The sequence below is a fragment of the Humulus lupulus genome, chromosome 6, assembly GCF_963169125.1.
Source record: "Humulus lupulus chromosome 6, drHumLupu1.1, whole genome shotgun sequence".
Classification (NCBI taxonomy): Eukaryota; Viridiplantae; Streptophyta; class Magnoliopsida; order Rosales; family Cannabaceae; genus Humulus; species Humulus lupulus.
The window spans coordinates 137,749,238-137,768,357 of NC_084798.1; positions in this window are offsets into that span (position 1 = coordinate 137,749,238).

Sequence of the window (19,120 nt, forward strand, 5' to 3'; positions counted from 1 at the left end):
GACACTAGAGGATTTAAGATAGTATTGAAGGCATTTTGGACTTTTGGCAAAAGGATAGACTTAAACATTCAGTAGTTGAGACTCTAGAACCACTTAGAAGAAAAATAGAGTTCTCATAGCTATCTTACTGTCTCTCTCTCACAGCTCCCTCTATCTTTCTTGGGCTCTTGGAATTTGAGGAATTCTTTGGGACTCTAGGCTAAGGAATTGGAGGAGAAGACTTGCTAAGCTTGAGGATTAGCTCAAGGTTGAAGATATCTTTGAGGTAAGGGTTTAAATTTGAGTTTTTTCTTGTTTAATTCTGTTGAAAGTTTGAAAGTTGCATTGGAGTTGGGTCTTGGTTTGATGAGGATAAGGAACTGTTTTTGGATTGTTATGATGCCTAGGTTGTATGGATAGGAAATCTAGGCTCAATTCTTGGTTTAATTGATGTTTAGGGTATGAATTAGTGGTCTACGCTTGGGGAAAAACGCAGAAAAATGGGGGAATTTCTAGGTTTGGAGGCTCGTGCTGCGGCCCGTGTTCAAAGAGGCTGGAGAAGCCTTTGAGTTGCCCAGGCATCGCGGTGCAAGCATGGTGCACCGCGGCCTGTATCCTTCAGTAGAGAAAGTTCTGCTCTATGACCTATAGGCGCGATGCGACCCTAGAGGTCATGCTGCAGCCCAAAATGGAAAGAAAGGGGAAATTGAGGTTTTAAGCTTGGGAACTCAAATGTTAAGGCTCGTGAAGGATTCTACTACCAGGTTTTGTAGGATTCAAGGTCCCGAAAGCTAGATTATTATTTTGAAGTTATTAATTGGTTTAAGGCTTGATGAATGGTTATTATGAATGCATTGAGACTAGGTTTTCAATGAGGCTCGAGTTAGAGGACTGTGCTCGGGATAGCGGTACTCAGACAGCTAGGGACACATGTGAGAAAATTATTGTACCCATAGAGTAGAGCATGGCCCTATTGTTTGAATTTCAGGGCGCGACCCTATTTTTTATGTTTAATATATGTGTAAATGTTTGTGAATGTTATGTATGATTATGAATGAACAGCGAGGGCCAGAAACTGCGAAGGTCGAGAACGACAAAGGCCTGGAACGAAGAAGTCCGAGAATGGTAAGGGTCCAGGATCGGCATTAAGCAAGCTGAGGGTAGGCCGCTAGAGTGAGACTCTCCAAGGATGCTTTATTCACTCGCTCGGTGAAGACTACGAACCTAGGGCCTGATAAAGCACTTAGGTCGGCATGGGCCGTTACATGTTTAGTCTGTCGATTGTTTTGCTATATATTGTAGGATTGATATGTGATATGTTCTATGTTGAGTTTTCTTGCTTTGTTTCAGCTCACGGGTACTCTATAGTGTAGGTAAGGGTAAAGGAAAAGTCGACCAACCATGAGTACGGAGAGCGTGGAGCGATGGGTACATGTTCGTCCTACCTGGCTGCCACGACTAGTTTAATTTTGGGAACTGTACTGTAATTAACTACTTTGTCGCCTAGGTCAACCAAAATTCTATTTTTGAGTTGTATTATAACCTCTAAACAGTAGTTTGGGATCCCAACTATATAACTTTTTATGATTTCAATGAATATCCAAATCATTATAATTTATGTCATTAAACGAGTATTATTTCAATTTGGTGTGGCCCCCGTAAAAGCCTTCGTGTACTTCTTGGAGTATAAGGTTAGCTTTTTTCTTGGACACACATTGAAGAAGGGGCAATGAATATCCTCGCCTGTACAACTTGTTGTCCATGATCACGTACTGAGGTGCTTGGTAAAACAACTTCCGAGTAGCTTTCTTGTCCAGCGGTAGATCTCCAGAGACTAGGTACTTCACAATATGCTCCATCCAATCATCCTGAGGCTGGACTACTTCTACTTCTTCGAGGGCTAAGATGCATGGGGCAGAAAAGAAGTTAATTGGGACCACGTTAATAAATTTAGAGTCCTTGGTGGTAAAAATCTTGACCATGGCTTCAGCGTTAGATTTATGTTCCCTCGGCACTTGTCAGTTGGAAAATCTTATGAAGTTGTGTAGGCCTTTGCTCAATATGAAGCCATCTTTGTACCCCGGGCCTTGTATTCTTCGAGGACCTAATTCACTACAAGCTTGGAATCACTCAAAATCTCAAGGCTCTTAGCCTTGAGTTCTAGGCCAATTAGAGTCCAACAATAAGGGCCTCGTACTCAGCCTCATTGTTAAAGGTGTTAAACTAGATCCTTAGGGAACTGTGGACCCTATGCCCTTCAGAGGAATACGTAGATTAGGCTTGCTCCTGCTCCATTCTCATTGGAGGGCCCATCTACTTACAGGTTCTACGTGGGCCCAACCATTGGGTCATTTCGACTATAAAATTTTACTCACGCGTCCCCGTACACTCGACTATAAAATTATGCAGTGCCTGTCCATGGATGGTAGTCCTCGGATGATAAGTAATGTCACTTAGTTCAATGGCCCACTTGAGGACTCCCCCTGAGGACTCTGCCTTCTGGAGGAATTTCCGCGAGTGCTTGTTTGTAAGGACCTTGATGGGATGTGCTTGGAAGTAGGGCCTTAGCTTCTGAGAAGCAACCATTAGGAAAAAAGTTAGCTTCTCCATAAGTTGATACCTAGACTCTACTCTGAGGAGTCTCTTAGTCACATAATAGACTGGGTGTTGAACACAACCATCTTTATGAACTACAGCGACATTGATGGCATCCTCTGAGACAACCTTGTAGAAGAGGAGGTGTTCTCCGTCTACGGGCTTTGATAGGATCGGCGGGTTAGCCATATGCACCTTCATTTGCTGGAATGCCTACTCGCAATCCTCTGCCCACACGAATATTTGAACAACATAGAACGCACTTATTAGTTGCCATGGAAACAAAGCGACTAAGTGCTGCTATCCTCTCGATGAGGCTCTGTAGGTCTTTAAGCTTTTAGGGTGGTGGAATTTGGGCTAAGGAATTGATCTTCTTGGGATTTTCCTCTATCCCGCTGGCGCTAACTATGACTCCCAAGAACTTCTTGGAGGCAACTCCAGAAGGGCACTTTTGGGGATTCAACTTCATCTTGAATTTGAAGAGGATGGAGAACACTTCCGCCAGATCTCTCACGTGGTCGGGAGCTATTCTGGATTTTACAAACATATCATCTACATAAACCTCCATGTTTCGACCCATCTGGTTATAGAACATCCAGTCTACCGATCTCTGATAGATGGCACCAACATTTTTGCGCCCAGAAGGCATCACTTTGTAGCAACACACCCCTTTGTCAATCCGGAAGCTGATGTGCTCTTGGTCTACAACATGCATGGAAATCTCGTTCTACCCTGAGTGTGCACCCATAAAGGATAAGAGCTCGTACCCGGAGGTAGCATCGACCATCTTATTGACCTTTAGTAAAGGAAAAGAGTCATTTGGGTAGGTTTTGTTAAGGTCGGAGATATCTATACAGGTCCTCCAAGTGTCATTTGGCTTAGGCTTCAGAACTAGGTTAGACAATCACTTCGGGGTACTACGATTCTCGGATAAACTCGTTTGCGAGGAGTTTGTACACCTCTGCCTTCAAAGTCAATGCTTTGGTCGGGTCAATCATGTAACTTCCTCCTAATCAATGACCGTTACACTGTGTACTTTAAATAGTCTCAGGCTTGCTAATCAATTCATTTGGTTATAAACGTGTAACTACGGTTAATGTCAAGGGTTAGGGTTAAAAAATTTGGTCAAAGAAACCGTTGACTTTCCATTTAAAATTTTAATACATACATGGAATCCCAAAAAGTCACAAACAAATGTTTGAAAAGGTATATACAATCAAAAGTTACAACCAGCCGACCTAAGCGGCAAATCAAGGGATACAATCCTAGTTCCTTTGAGACAACCTCGGTCGTGGTGGACGAGCAACTACATATGTACACGCTGCAACCAAAGCTCTCCAACTCGTGATTGGTCTAGTTTTCCTTTTCCCTTACATACACCACATAGCAACCGTGAGCCAAGGCTCAGCAAGAAAACTGTAGTGTCCAAGAATTTTTACTTCACTAGATAGTAGTAGTAGTTAGTATTAGTTTGTAGTATGTTAGTTTCCGTGGATTTTAGTTCAATCCGAAACTTAGTTGGAAACTTTTAGCAACAGTTATGGATTTTATAAGTTTAACCTATAGTTTAAGAATATTAATTATAACATAAGGTTTGATTAATATTGCTTGTCCTAGATATAATATTTATTATAACCTAAGGTTTAGATAGAACCATTAAGAGCATGATACTTGTAATAATTATAATTATTAAGGAAATTAAGTATTTTGATGAATAGTTTTAATAAAAGAAAGATCTAGAAGCTCTAGAACCTTCCAACAACTGTTAGGATCACGTTTAGACTTAGTCAAAGTTGTTTATCCAATTCAAAATATGCTAAAAAAGTGCAAATACATGTTTGATATATCAATGTATGCCAATATATCGCAGCTTAGGTGCCGATATACTTCAAAGGGATCAAATAGGAAACGATACTCTGAATCATAGAACTATAATGATATATGTCGCCTATGGAAGATACAGAAATTACGTCGACTTTGCACGAACATACGAACGGGGCTCGGGATTATGGTGGAGCCAATATATCACCCAGGGTAGGCGACATATCGCCCCTAGTGATGTATTTTTGAATTTTGAGGACTTTTCAATTTAAAAATAGCCTTAACCACTTATACCTACCTTTGAACGATTTTGACCGAGTTCTGGGCGTCTGTTGAATGAAAATTCAATTCTTTTTCATTTTATAATCATTTATTTAGTCAAATTAAAAGGGGTTAGTTTTACTCCTTGAACTCTATTAATAGGACCTACTACTCATCCATTTTCTTCATTCTTCAAGCAGTCTTCAGAGCCTCCAAGTTCCTAGTGTTATTATAGAGCGAAACACTTGGGTTTTGGGTTAAATTTTTTATCATTCTAAGCTTTTCTAAACAATTGGGAAGTGAGATATAATAAGATTTCAGTATTGAGGTTTAGATCAATTCATAAGATCATTCAAGTTATTCTTATTCTTATGTTTAGTTCTTTAAGTTTTCTTTTATTTTCTTTCCCGATCCTAACTCTTGTTTATAATTCTTGATTAGCTATTTAATTTTCTTGAAAACTTAAGGTTCTTTTCGGTAAGTTTCTTCTTTGATGGTTTAGCTCTCTTTTCATATTCATTCTTTAGAGATACTCACCATTCTTACTGTTGGTTTAAAGGAGTGTTCTAATCCTGTTCTTGTTCCCAAATATCCTAGTTTTTGGTAAGGAAAATAGGATAGATTTTATGTGCTTATATGTTTATGTTATGATATGTTTTATGCTATAATATGTTTTTGTATAAATATGTTTAATAGTCCTTGGGCATATGACTTGTTTAGATAAAAAGCCCAAAGAATATTATTTTAGTCCCTTGGGCATATGACTTGCTTAGATAGCAAGCCCAAAGAATTTTTATCATTTTCATGGTTTAGAGTTATGATTTACCCTACCTCGACTAGCAGAGGACCTAGATGGGTTATCATCTACTACCATGTGATCTAATCTACCTCGATTAGTAGACAGAGGACCTAGATGGTTTATCACATGCAATGTTAATGAGTTAATGGCCATTAATATTGTAGTCCTATATGATATATGTTTTTATAGTCATATGTTTTATAGTAAATGTTTATGATATATTCTTATGCTTATGATTTATGATGTATGATTTTAGTAGATTTTCCTTGCTGGGCATTAAGCTCATTCCTTTATTTTGAGTGTGCTGTAGGAAAATGTTTATGGAAGGAGGAAGGATTCATGGAAGCTAGGCTTGTGTGTTAAGGATGAATGGACTGCGTGTCGATCGAGGATGACGTTATTTAGTCTTTTGAATTATGTTTCTTTTGTAATTCTACACTTAGTTTTTAAACAATTGAATTAAAGTTTATGTTTTATGTTTTATTAAACAATGGGTACCCATACCGTATTTTATATTTTATAATTTACTTTGTATTTTGCACAATATTTATTTTGGGGTTTTAAAAAAGTCATGTAATTTCTTATGCATGTTCCCCAAAATAGTAGCTATGTCTTACTAGTTTTATGTTATGATATGTTTTATGCTATATGATATATTTTATGCTATAATATGTTTTTGTATAAATATGTTTTATATTCCTTGGGCATATCACTTGTTTAGATAACAAGCCCCAAGAATATTATTTTATTCACTTGGGCTTATGACTTGCTTAGATAGCAAGCCCGAAGAATTTTTATCATTTTCATGGTTTAGAGTTATGATTTACCCTACCTCGACTAGCAGAGGACCTAGATGGGTTATCATCTACTACCATGTGATCTAATCTACCTCGATTAGTAGACAGCGGACCTATATGGTTTATCACATGCCATGTTAATGAGTTAATGGCCATTAATATTGTAGTCCTATATGATATATGTTTTTATAGTCTTATGTTTTATAGTATATGTTTATGATATAGTCTTATAATTATGATTTATGATTTATGTTGTTAGTAGATTTTCCTTGTTGGGCATTAGGCTCACTCCTTTACTTGTTAATGTGATGCAGGAAAATGAATATGGAAGGCGGAAGGATTCTTGGCAGCTTGGCTTGTTTGTTAAGGAAGAATGGAAGGAATGGAATGTGTGTCGATCGAGGATGACGTTATTTAGTCTTTTGAATTATGTTTCTTTTGTAATTCCGCACTTAGTTTTTTTTAACAATTGAATTAAAGTTTATGTTTTATGATTTATAAACAATGGGATCCCATACCATATCACATTTTAATTTTATTTTATCTTGTATTTGATACAATAATTTGGGTTTTCAATAAAGTTATGTTATTTCTTATGTTTGTATCAAATTAGTAGCTATGTCTAGTAGTTTTAATGGTCCAAGGTCTTAGAAATAGTTGGTTCATTACAGTTGGTATCAGAGCCAGGTTCATATGCATGAAGTTCTCCTTGATACACATGCTCAAGCTCCGAATCTAATCGCCGATGTAAGTGTTTATGTTATAGTTATTTTCAGTCCTTATGTTTTCAGTTAAGAATGGATGGAGACTTGACTTATGAGGATATCCGAGAAATTAAGGCATTGAAAAGAATAAGAGGGCCAAGGAATACAGTAGGAGTGTTAGAAAGAATCACTCAGAGATTGATATTGTTCCACAAGGAGATAGGTCATCTTCAGACTACTAAGCAAATTCTGATGAGAGCTACGGAGCAATATGTCTAAGTAATTAGGCTTTTAAAGATTTTCCTTTTGTAATTTCAACTTTAGAAGAAATATGGGAGACTACAGATGATGAAGATGATTTATCGGTAGCCATGAGATATTATTTTCTCATACTTAGTGTTGACTGCGTTTTTAGCCAACGACGTGAGAACGTCAAATACGACAAGCCTTCAAGAGAATTTAAACGACACAGACGGTTTAATAAAGAAAATAAAGAACACACAAGATTTTTATAGTGGTTCAGCCCCGATTGTCGGTAATAGCCTAATCCACTTAGAGTTGTGATTTATAGATCTGTACTCAAGATCAGATGGACTAAGCCAACTGAGTTTCTCCAGTACAGATTGCAAAAATACAAGAATCCTCTCAAATATCAGCACTTTCTCTCTCTAGAATACTCAAACCCAAATTTTCTCTCTCTAGAAAGAAGAAGCGGAAGAAGCCCCTCTCTCATCCCATAAGCCCTCTATTTATAGGCTTAGGGTAATACATACGGTATCCCCTAGAACCGGGATATTTTATTATATTTATTACATTTAAATTACAAAGAAACATTCAAAATTCAAAATGTAACAAACCCCCCATTTGTGGGAAGAATGAGAGATTCCCGCATATCTTGTTGAAGTTGTTTCTGGGAATCATGACTTAGTCTCCTCTAACTAGTTGATCCACCTCCTACTGACCACCCATGCAAGGGCTGGTCGAACATGTGCATGGTGGTAGAACAAACATTTGTTGGTCGGACGTGCATGGTGGTAGGACATGCATGGTGGTAGGACATGCACTTCTCTTCTCTAACATGGCACTCTCCTCTAGCATGCCATATTTCTCCTCGGACCAAATCCTTGGGGTCTCCTAGGACCACCCTCTTGGGGTCTCCTAGGACCACTCTCCTTAGCTCTCCTAGGATGCACTCTCCTTAGCTCTCCTAGGATGCATTCTCCTTAGCCTCCTAGGATGCATTCTCCTTAGCCTCCTAGGATGCACTCCCCTTAGCTCTCCTAGGATGCATTTTCCTTAGCCTCCTAGGATGCATTCTCCTTAGCCTCCTAGGATGCACTCTCCTTAGCTCTCCTAGGATGCATTCTCCTTAGCCTCCTAGGATGCACTTTCCTTAGCTTTCCTCGGACCAAGGTGCACTTGGCTTGGTTATGACATCTTTCAAGCAGTCCAAATTCTTCGTCAGTCTACTGGGTCACTTTATCACAACTCTGAGGAGTCAATGTATTTATTGACTATTTAATGTGTCTTTTACGGACCATGTACTGTCATTTGTCATCTCTATTGCCACGTCATTGATCTCCAATTTTTGGGTATAACACTTAGGTTCACCTCTAGGATGGAATTGCAATTCACTAATGAGCAAAAACATAGAACTTTTTCGAATCTTCCCCGAGGAAATTTTCAGGCTCAAGATAATGATGATTATAAGGAGATAGATGATGATATGTTAGATGAAGGGTCAGATGTAGAAGATCCTGATTTTTAAATTAGTTTATTTCTTTATGTATTTAGTTATTATCATTGCATTTATGATTGTATTTAGTGAAACCTTTTTCCAAATAAATATTATTGTTATTTTGATAACATGTATGAGTTTGATTTTTTTCACAATCATAATAAATAATGACCATGTTTGGTGATCGTGGATACAAATCAATGGACCGGGTTCTATATTGAGAGTTTGGGGGCCATAGTAGTGGGAACGATTTTACTGATCCAAGCCCTCCCTCAATATGGTTATCTTTGGTATAGCGACGAGTTTCAAACCTGAGAATTAAGTCATATAGGATGATTAGAAACAAACTTAGAAATTAATGACTGATTTTCTAAGTATAGAAACACACCCTAATTATAAAGAAGGCTTACATAATTTTTCATAAGAAATCATAATTAAGGCTTACACGCTTTTTCTCGACTGTTAGAACTTTGCTGAAGATGTCGCTTAGAAGATCTGCATGCACGAACGCTAATGCCTCTAGTTCCGCTCATGAGACTAATGAAGCCCCTCCAGTTCGCAGAAGAGAAGCGCGTGCTTCCAATACTGCTGCTAATGGAAGTGCACCGCCGTCGCCGGTTGACAACACCACAGAAATTGCAGGCTACGACAACAAGTGGAAGAATTGCTGCAGTAACAGCGACAACAGGCCTAGCCGCAGCCACTGACTCAAACTCAGCCCCAGCCTCAGCAAATGGCTCAAGCACCCCAACAAGTAGGTCCGTATGGGGGGTGCACAGTGGCAAACTATGCGCCCTACCCAGCTCAGTACATTGAGCCAATCTACGAGCGATTTTGTAAGCATCACGCTCCAAACATTGAAGGTACAACCGAACCATTCGAGGAGGAAGAATGGCTCACAAATGTAGAGTCAATCATAGTGCAAAGGAACCTCGGCAACGGGGATCGCATATCCTGCATTTCGTATCTTTTAAAGAAGGATGCTATAATATGGTGGGACTTAGTTCAGCAAACTCATGATGTTGGCACCATGACATGGACTAGATTTGTGGAGATGTTCCACAAGAAGTACTACAACTCGGTAGTCATCGCTATAAGGGTCGAGGAGTTCACCAGTCTGAAGTAGGGCAACTTATCAGTAGCAGAGTATGCTTGACAGTTTGACTGACTAGCCAAGTTTGCGTCAGAATTTTATCCAACCGACTTTTTGAGGGTCACCAAGTTCGTTTGAGGAATCAGACCAAAGATTGAGCTAGGAGTCAAGCTAGCAAATCCTGGAACCACTACTTATGCTGATGCTCTAGAAACGGCTATAGAAGTGGAAAGGCTCCAGGCAAATGTTAGTAAGGAGGAGGCCAGCAAGCCTGAGCCTAAACTGTAGAGTCAACCTCAGAATGGTCGGAACCACCACAAGGACCATCATCCTAGCAATAATAATGGTCAGAAGAGAAGGCATCCTAACAACAAGCAATCAGACAATGACAAGAGGGCAAGAACACATAATGGAGGTGGTAGGTCGGGTTATGTAGAATAGCCGCAGTGCTCTAAGTGCCAAAAGAAACATCCTTAGGAGTGTCATGCAAAACCAAGGGATGCTACAATTGTGGTCAGGAAGGTCATCGGAAGAGGGAATGTCCCCAGCTCAAGCCAGAAGAGAAAAGGGACAACAAGATAGTTCCTGCCAGAGTCTGCCTTGACCTAGGGAGAAACTGAAGCTAGTAATAAAATTGTCATAGGTCAGACTCCTATCCTCAATAATGTATGTTTAGTATTATTTTATTCGGGAGCCACACACTCGTATATCTCGTTAGGAATGATAGAGATATCAGACAAACCTTGTGAAAGATTTAGAACTAGGTTTGTAATAGAATTGCCTTCGGGCGAAATAGTCCTATCAACACGGATAGTACGAGGCGTACCAATCAAAATTGAGGATGTAGAACTAGAAGGAGACCTCATTGAGCTAAAGATCAAAGACTTTGACATAATACTGGGCATGGATTGGCTAGCAAGGCATGGCGCAACCATCGACTGTAGACGTAAGCAAGTGACGTTCGAGTCTCCTGACGGTTAGAGACTATGTCATATGGGAAAGGTTTCAGAACCACGTACACCTCTTATTTCATTTCTCAAAGCACAGAGGATGACAGAAAAAGGATGTCATGCATTCTTAGCCAGCATCACAGATGTGGTAAAGGAAACACCACTAAAGGTTGGAGATGTCCACATCATAAAAGAATTCCATGAAGTATTTCCTGATGACTAACCACGGTGGCCGCCGACTCAGGAAATTGACTTCACAATCGAACTAGTAATGGGCACCGAGCCTATCTCAAAAGCACCATATCAGATTGCACCTATAAAACTCAAGGATTTAAAGACGTAGCTACATGAAATTTTAGACTTGGGTTTCATTAGACCGAGCCATTAGCCATGGGGAGCACCGGTTCTATTTTGAAGAAGAAGGACAGAAGCATGCGGATGTGTATAGATTACCGCGAACTGAATAAGGTGACAATTAAGAATAAGTACCCGCTACCCCAGATTGACGACTTGTTTGATCAACTTCGAGGAGCGACTGTGTTTTCAAAGATCGATCTACAGTCCGGGTATCACCAGCTCAAGACACGGGAAGAGGATATTCCCAGGACAGCTTTTAGAACTCGTTATGGACATTGTGAGTTTTTAGTTATGTTTTTTTGTCTTACCAAAGTTCCAGCCGCATTTCTGGATTTAATGAATAGGGTTTTCAAGGATTACTTGGAAAAATTCGTCGTAGTGTTCATCGGCGATATTTTGGTGTACTCAAAGGATGAAGTCAAGCATGAGAAACATTTAAGAATCACCATGCTGCGACTAAAGGAGCATCAACTTTACACTAAGTTCAAGAAGTGCGAATTTTGGCTTTCGCAAGTAGCGTTCCTTGACCACATAGTATCCAAGGATGGAGTTGATATAGACCCAACCAAGGTAGAGGCTGTGAAGGATTGGCCAAGACCTAAGAACGCGTCAGAGGCAAGAAGTTTTCTGGGGCTAGCTGGCTACTATCATAGGTTTGTAGGAGGATTTTCTAAGATAGCCACTCCGCTTACCAACCTGACCCAGAAACAGCAGAAATTCAACTGGACAGATAAGTGTGAAGAAAGCTTCCAGTTGCTTAAGGATAAGCTATGCTCAGCACCAGTACTTTGTGTACCGACACCCAATGAAAAGTTTGTAGTCTACTGCGATGCGTCGAAGCAAGGTTTGGATTGTGTGCTGATGTAGAATGACAAGGTAATAGCCTACTCCTCAAGGCAGCTGAAGGAGTACGAGCAACGCTATCCAATGCACGATATGGAGTTGGCAGCGGTGGTATTTGCATTGAAAATCTGGCACCATTATCTTTCTGGAGAACGGTGTGAGATTTATACGGACCACAAAATCTTAAAGTATTTCTTCACACAAAAGGAGCTCAACATGAGGCAGCGCAGGTGGTTATAACTAGTGAAGGATTATGACTGCGAAATCCTATACCACCGGGGAAAGGCAAACGTAGTTGCTGATACATTAAGTAGAAAGAGTTATGGAAGTCTAGCAGCGTTAGTCGGAATAGAAAAGCCACTACAGCAAGAGATGATCAATGTAGGAATAGAAGTAGTCATTGCTCAACTAGCTAACTTGTCCATTCAGTCAAGTTTGTTAGAAGATATATGGATTAGGCAAGGTCATGATGACACATTAGTATCTCAAATAGCTATAGTTAAAGAAAGCAAGGCCACAGATTTCTTGATATCAGGACAGGGGTTCTTGAGATATAAGGACCGGGTATGTGTGCCAAATGATCATGGAATTAAGATGAAGATTTTAGAAGAAGTGTGCAATACCCCATACTTAGTTCACCCAAGGTCGACCAAGATGACTCACGACCTTAAAGCATTATATTGGTGGCTAGGAATGAAGAAAGATGTAGCAGATTATGTGTCTAAATGCTTAGTATGCCAGCAAGTGAAAGTAGAACACCAGCCACCTGTAGGCTTATTACAATTGCTTAGTATTTCAGAATGGAAGTGGGACGACATAGCTATGGATTTTGTGACAGGACTACCATGTACAAATAAGCAGCACGACTCAGCTTGGGTAGTAGTAGATAGACTAACCAAGTCAGCTCACTTCCTGCCTGTCAAGACTACATACACAACAGATCAGTACGCCAACATTTATGTCCAAGAAATAGTATGACTGCATGGAATTCTTAATACTATAGTATAGAGGATCGGTGTTTACATCGATATTTTGGGGAAGCTTGCAGTAAGCTAGGGGTACCAAGTTAATTCTTAGTACGACATTTCATCCTCAGACCGACGGTCAGTTTGAGCGTACCATACAGATTTTAGAAGATATGCTGCGTGCTTGTGTACTTGATTTTGGAGGATCATGGAGTAAGTATTTGCCACTGATAGAATTCTCCTACAACAATATCTACCAGTCAACGATCGAGATGGCCCCCTATGAGCTACTTTATGGAAGAAGGTGTCGATCGTCGTTACATTGGGACGAGGTAGGAGAAAGGCAACTTCTTGGGCCCGATGCTAATAGAGAAGCTCAGGATGCAGTAGCACTGATTAGAAAGCATATGCTCGCTGCTCAAATCCATCAGAAAAGTTATGCGGATGCCAAACGGCGTGATATGGAATTCAAAGTTGGAGATCAAGTCTTCTTAAAGATATATCCTATGAAAGGTGTAAAGTGGTTCGGGAAGAAAGCAAGATTAGTCCCCTGTTTATAGGTCCTTTTGAGATATTGAACAAGTTGGGAGCAGTTGCATATAGATTAGCCCTATCGCCAGCTCTAGCAGATAACCACAATGTGTTCCACATCTCGATGCTGCGTAGATATGTGTCAGACCCATCTCACATCCTCAAGAACGATACGATAGCACTCAGGAAAGACTTGAGTTACGAGGAACGACCAGTTAGCATCCTAGATAGAGGGATGAAGGAATTACAGTTTAAGAGTATTCCGATAGTCAAAGTCCTATGGAGTAATAATTCTGAACAGGAGGCAACGTAGGAGTTGGAGGAAGACATGTTAGCACGGTATCCGGAATTGTTTGGTAAGTAAACTTTGTGGACGAAATTCTTTTTAGTAGGGGAGAATTGTAGTGTCCCAGAATTTTTTCTTAACTAGAAAGTAGTAGTATTTATTATTAGTTTGTAGTATGTTAGTTTCCATTGATTTTGGTTCAAGACGGGACTTAGTTGGAAACTCATAGCAATAGTTATGGATTTTATAATTTAACCTATAGTTTAAGAATATTAATTATAACATAAGGTTTGATTAATATTGTTCGTCCTAGATATAATATTTATTATAACCTAAGGTTTAGATAGAACCATTAAGAGCATGACACTTATCATAATTATGATTATTAAGGAAATTCAGTATTTTGATGAATAGTTTTAATAAAAGAAAGATCTAGAAGCACTAGAACCTTACAGCAGCTATTAGGATCACGTTTAGACTCAGTCAAAGTTGTTTATCCAATTCAAACTATGATGAAAAAGTGAAAATACGTGTTTGATATATCAAGTATGCCGATATATCGCAGCTTAGGGGCCGATATATCGCCTACGGAAGATACGGAAAACACATCGACTTTGAACGAACATACGAACATGGCTTGGGATTATGATGGAGCCGATATATCGCCCAGGTAGGCGATATATCGCCCTTGGTGATGTATTTTTTAATTTTGAGGATTTTTTAATTTAAAAATAGCCTTAACCACTTAGACCTGCCTTTGAACGATTTTGACCGAGTTTTGGGTGTCTGTTGAATGAAAATTCAAATCTTTTTCATTTTATAATTATTTATTTATTCAAATTAAAAGGGGTTAGTTTCACTCCTTGAACTCTACAAATAAGACCTAGTACTCAGTAATTTTGTTCACTCTTTAAGCAGTCTTTAGAGCCTCCAAGTTGCTAGTGTAATTATAGAGAGAAACACTTGGATTTTGGGTTAAAAGCTTTATCATTCTAAGCTTTTCTAAACACGTTGGAAGTGAGATATAGTGAGATTTCAGTATTGAAGTTTAGATCAATTCATAAGATCATTCAAGTTATTCTTATTCTTAAGTTTTCTTTTATTTTCTTTCCGGATCCTAACTCTTGTTTATAATTCTTGATTAGGTGTTTAAGTTTCTTGAAAACTTAAGTTTCTTTTCGGTAATGGGAATTCATTTAGTGATTATTTGGGTATGTCAGGGTTAATTTGGAAATTATGGTGTAATTTGAGGATTAGTCAGAAATGTGGCAGAGGATCGTTTTGCCCTTGAGGGCATTAAAGGCAAAGCACTTGGTTAGGGGCATTAGGGTCTTTTCCTAGCCTTGTTTTGACTTAGTTGACACTAAAAGCTTTTAGAAAAACCAATCCGAAGGAAAACAATCAACACTCAGCAGCTCAAATTCCCCCTCTCTCTTGTTTCCCTCTCTCTCTCTCTCTTGGAGTATTGGGAAGCTTCTGAATTTTTGAGGAGTATTGGCCTAAGAATCTAAGGAGCTAGAGCTAGGGTTGGGATGAAGAGGCAACTTGTGGTCATAATCATAGATGAGGTAAAATTTATGCTCTAGTCTTTGAGGGAATTCTATTTATTTTATGTTTTTGGCCAAGGTTTAAACTCTAACTTTGGTTTTTGAGTTTTTTTAAGGAGGTGGTTTCGTTTTTGGGGTAATTGTGTTGCTTATGTTGTGTTATTGAAAGTCCTATACACAATTAGGAATTTGGTACAACTTTGGGTTTGGTTTGGAGAGATTTGGGCTCGGGTAAAATGCAGGAAAAAAAAACCTAGAATATCTGGGTTCACAAGTTCGCGCCGCGGGCTAGGAGTGGTTCTCTAAACTACCTTATCTCTGTGACGCTGGGTAAGCTACACCACGAAATGTGTCTAGGGAAGTAAGTGAATTTTCTCTCTAACTTGTAGAGGGCCATGGCGCCTGTAAGGAGCGTCGCAGCTCAAACTAAGGATTTTGGCCAAATAGGGTGTTTAAGCTTGTGAACTCAAACCTAAAGGCTAAGGAATGGTTCAACTACCCAGCTTAGTAGAATTCAAGACCTCAGAGTCTAGGAGTTAACCCTGAAGCTTTTAAATAGTCTTGTGCTTAATGGTTGTCCATTATTGTGTTGTGACTAGGTTATACCATTGGGGCTCAGGAGTAAGGATCGCACTTGGGATCGCCATACGCTACCTACTCAAGACTCAAGGTAAGAAAACTGCACCCTGGTTGTGATAAGGGTTTGGGCCCCTGTTAATGAATATGATTATGATTTTTCATGTGATTACTTGATTAGGGATGCTGGTATATGTTGTAATTGATTGTGTATTAGGAAAATTGTATGTTGATTATACCTTATTTAAAACTACGACCTAAGAGAGTCGGGGTCGGCAATAAGCATGTGAAACGCAGCTCGTTTCGGCTAGGGCCACCTCAGAGTACAATATGCACTTGTCTGGCTCGAGCACCACCTAAATAATTAGAAGTGCGGTCTGCACATGTCTAACTCATTGGCTGTTTAAATTGGGCTATATTTTTTATTGAGTAGGGTTGTTATTTCAAAGCTGGTTATTTCTATTTTGTTGCTTATTTGAATCCATTAATATAAGTTTTCTTGTCGAGCCTTGGATAACGGGTGCTATGTGGTGCAGGTAAGGGAAAAGGGAAGGTGGACAAGCCATGAGTTGAAGAGAATTAGGCGCGGCATGTAAAATTTGCAGCTACTCGACTCCATGACTAAGGATTCAAGAGGGATTAGAGTCAAATCCTAGTTTTTTCGTTTAGGCCATCTTATGTTGTAATTACCTTTGAGTTGTAAATTCCTTGTAAATATTTATTTTGGGATCCCATCTACAGACTCATCCTTTTAAATGAAAGTAACCGCTCCTATAAGAAAAACTTTTAAACCCTAATCTGTTAATTACTCTTAATTACACGTTTATATCCAAATGACTTGATTAGCAAGTCCAACACTATTTAAAATACACAATGTAATGTTCTTGGCTTTCTAGGGCGTTGTAACTTGGTATCAGAGCGTTCAAGGTTTGAGGGTTCCTGAAGACTGCCTGGGCATGTACACTCGCCGCTAAAGACAAGGTCGACTAAGGGTTTGGTATGTGGTTATGTGTTTAACTGCTTAAATAAGATATAAATGCCTTATTTCCAAGTCTTATTAGGGAGCACAAGATTTATAGATAGGGCCTGGCCCTTGACATCTATGTGTACATGAAAAGGAAAGCTTATCAACATTGCTACTGTATGATAGTGTTATTGAAATACTTGTTAGCATTGTGGTTGCATGTATTTGCTTAATTGTTTATGTTGGACCGTGGGGTGACTTCTAAAAACCTTTTATCATTGCCTAGTCAGCCAAGTCATTTATTTTAGCTATACTTTGAGAGCTATTCCTCCATGGTGATCAATTCGACTAGTTGACACTGAGATCGAGGCTAGTGATGATAACCAGGGCCAGAACCCTCCCCCAGTTCCTGCGAACTTGTAGCAGATGCTTCCTGATATGCAAGCCAGACTTCATAGTCAAGAGGAAGAGATATACTTGCTGAGACAGTAGGCTCTGCCACGGAACACTACACTAGACATGCCACTTGCAATGGTACCAGCCATACAACCACATGAGGTTGAAAACAGGTGGGAACCACTGTATGAGAAATTCAGGATGCAAAATCCTCCAACCATGGATGGGGACCAAATCCACTCAAGGTTGAGTAGTAGATGAACCTGACTACCTCCATCCTGGATTTTACGAAGGTGGTAGGTAATGACACAGTGGCTTGTTCAACCTTTATGTTTAGAGAGATGCCCATATTTGGTGGGAGGTGGCATCCCAGACTTGAAATGTTTCTACTATAAGTTGGGATGAGTTTAGAGACATGTTTAATAAGAAGTATTACAGTAATGCGGTTAGATCAGCGAAGGTAAACGAGTTTACCAGTTTGGTACAAGGTAGTATGTCAGTCACTCAGTATGCCTTGAATTTTGATAGGATGGCTAAATTTGCACCAGATTTGGTGCCTACTTGTAATGACCCACTAATCTAGACTATTTGGACCATTAACGAAACTATACATAAAACTTACATTTTTACGAAAATACCATAATTTATTGAGTAACTTGCAAAATAAGAGTTATTTACAAACAAACAGAATACTAAGAAGGATTATGGGATCCCATTGTCTTTAAAAACAAAAGATGATTTAAAATAAAAGACATTACATAATAATGCGGAAAATACACATAAAACCATAGAAAACATAAAATGAGACTACATCCTCGAATCGAATAACGCTCGGACCCTTGACTCCATTCATCATCGATACACATCCTCCAAGCGTCACGAATCTTACCGCCTCTAAGCTTATTTTCCTGCACATAAACAGAAAAGAGTGAGCCTAATGCCCAGCAAGGAAAATCTAACACAAAGTCATATACATAATTTCATAAAAAAACATAAAGACTTAACATAATACATATAACATACACTTATTATAATGGCCATTATTACTTGGGGTCCCATAGACTAAACAAGCATATGCCCATGGGATTAGTGGGGTCCTACTAGCTAAGTAGGTCATATGCCCATAACCCTTTTGGGGTCTTGTTAGTCATATGGGTCATATGCCCAAGCCTACAAACATACACATACACATATCATAACACTTTAATAACATAAAACATATAGATAACATAAGCACATAACATATTGATTCTAGCCTATTTTCCTTACCAAAGTTACCGGGATAAAATGGACTGAGTTGGGACTTTTTGGAACACTCCTAAAACCATAAGAAAGAGTGAGTCTAAAGAAAGGAGATGAAATGAAAGAGATGGAAAGACTAAACCAAAATAACTTGGATGCTTAAGAACTTGGATTCCCTAACCAAAATAAGAATGAGGTTAGGGGACTGAGTAGAAGGTTTTTGAGAAAGGAAATAACATGAAATAAATGAAATAGAGTTTCGGGTTTACCTCAAAGATTTGCAAGATCAATCTAACCTCCACCGAAATACTATAGAACTCACCTCCCAAAGTGTTTGATAAGCTTATGATGTTTAAGCTTATAGTTTTTCCCCAAACCAAGTGTTTACACTCTCACACTTACTTAACACTAGCATGGTGAAAAAATGGTGAAAAAATGGCTGGGTACTAGGTCCTATTTATAGAGTTTGGGAATGAAAGTATCTTGATTTTACTTGAATAAAAATAATGGCTTTTTAGGTGAAAATCATTTGAATAATCGTTCAGCAGAGGCTAAAGACTCGTTCAAAAGATGCAGGACTGTTGAAAGAGTTTGAATGGCTGAAAGGAAAAGAATTCAAAAGTATTTGAAAACATGCTGGTGGAGGCGATATATCGCCCCCTATAGGCGATATATC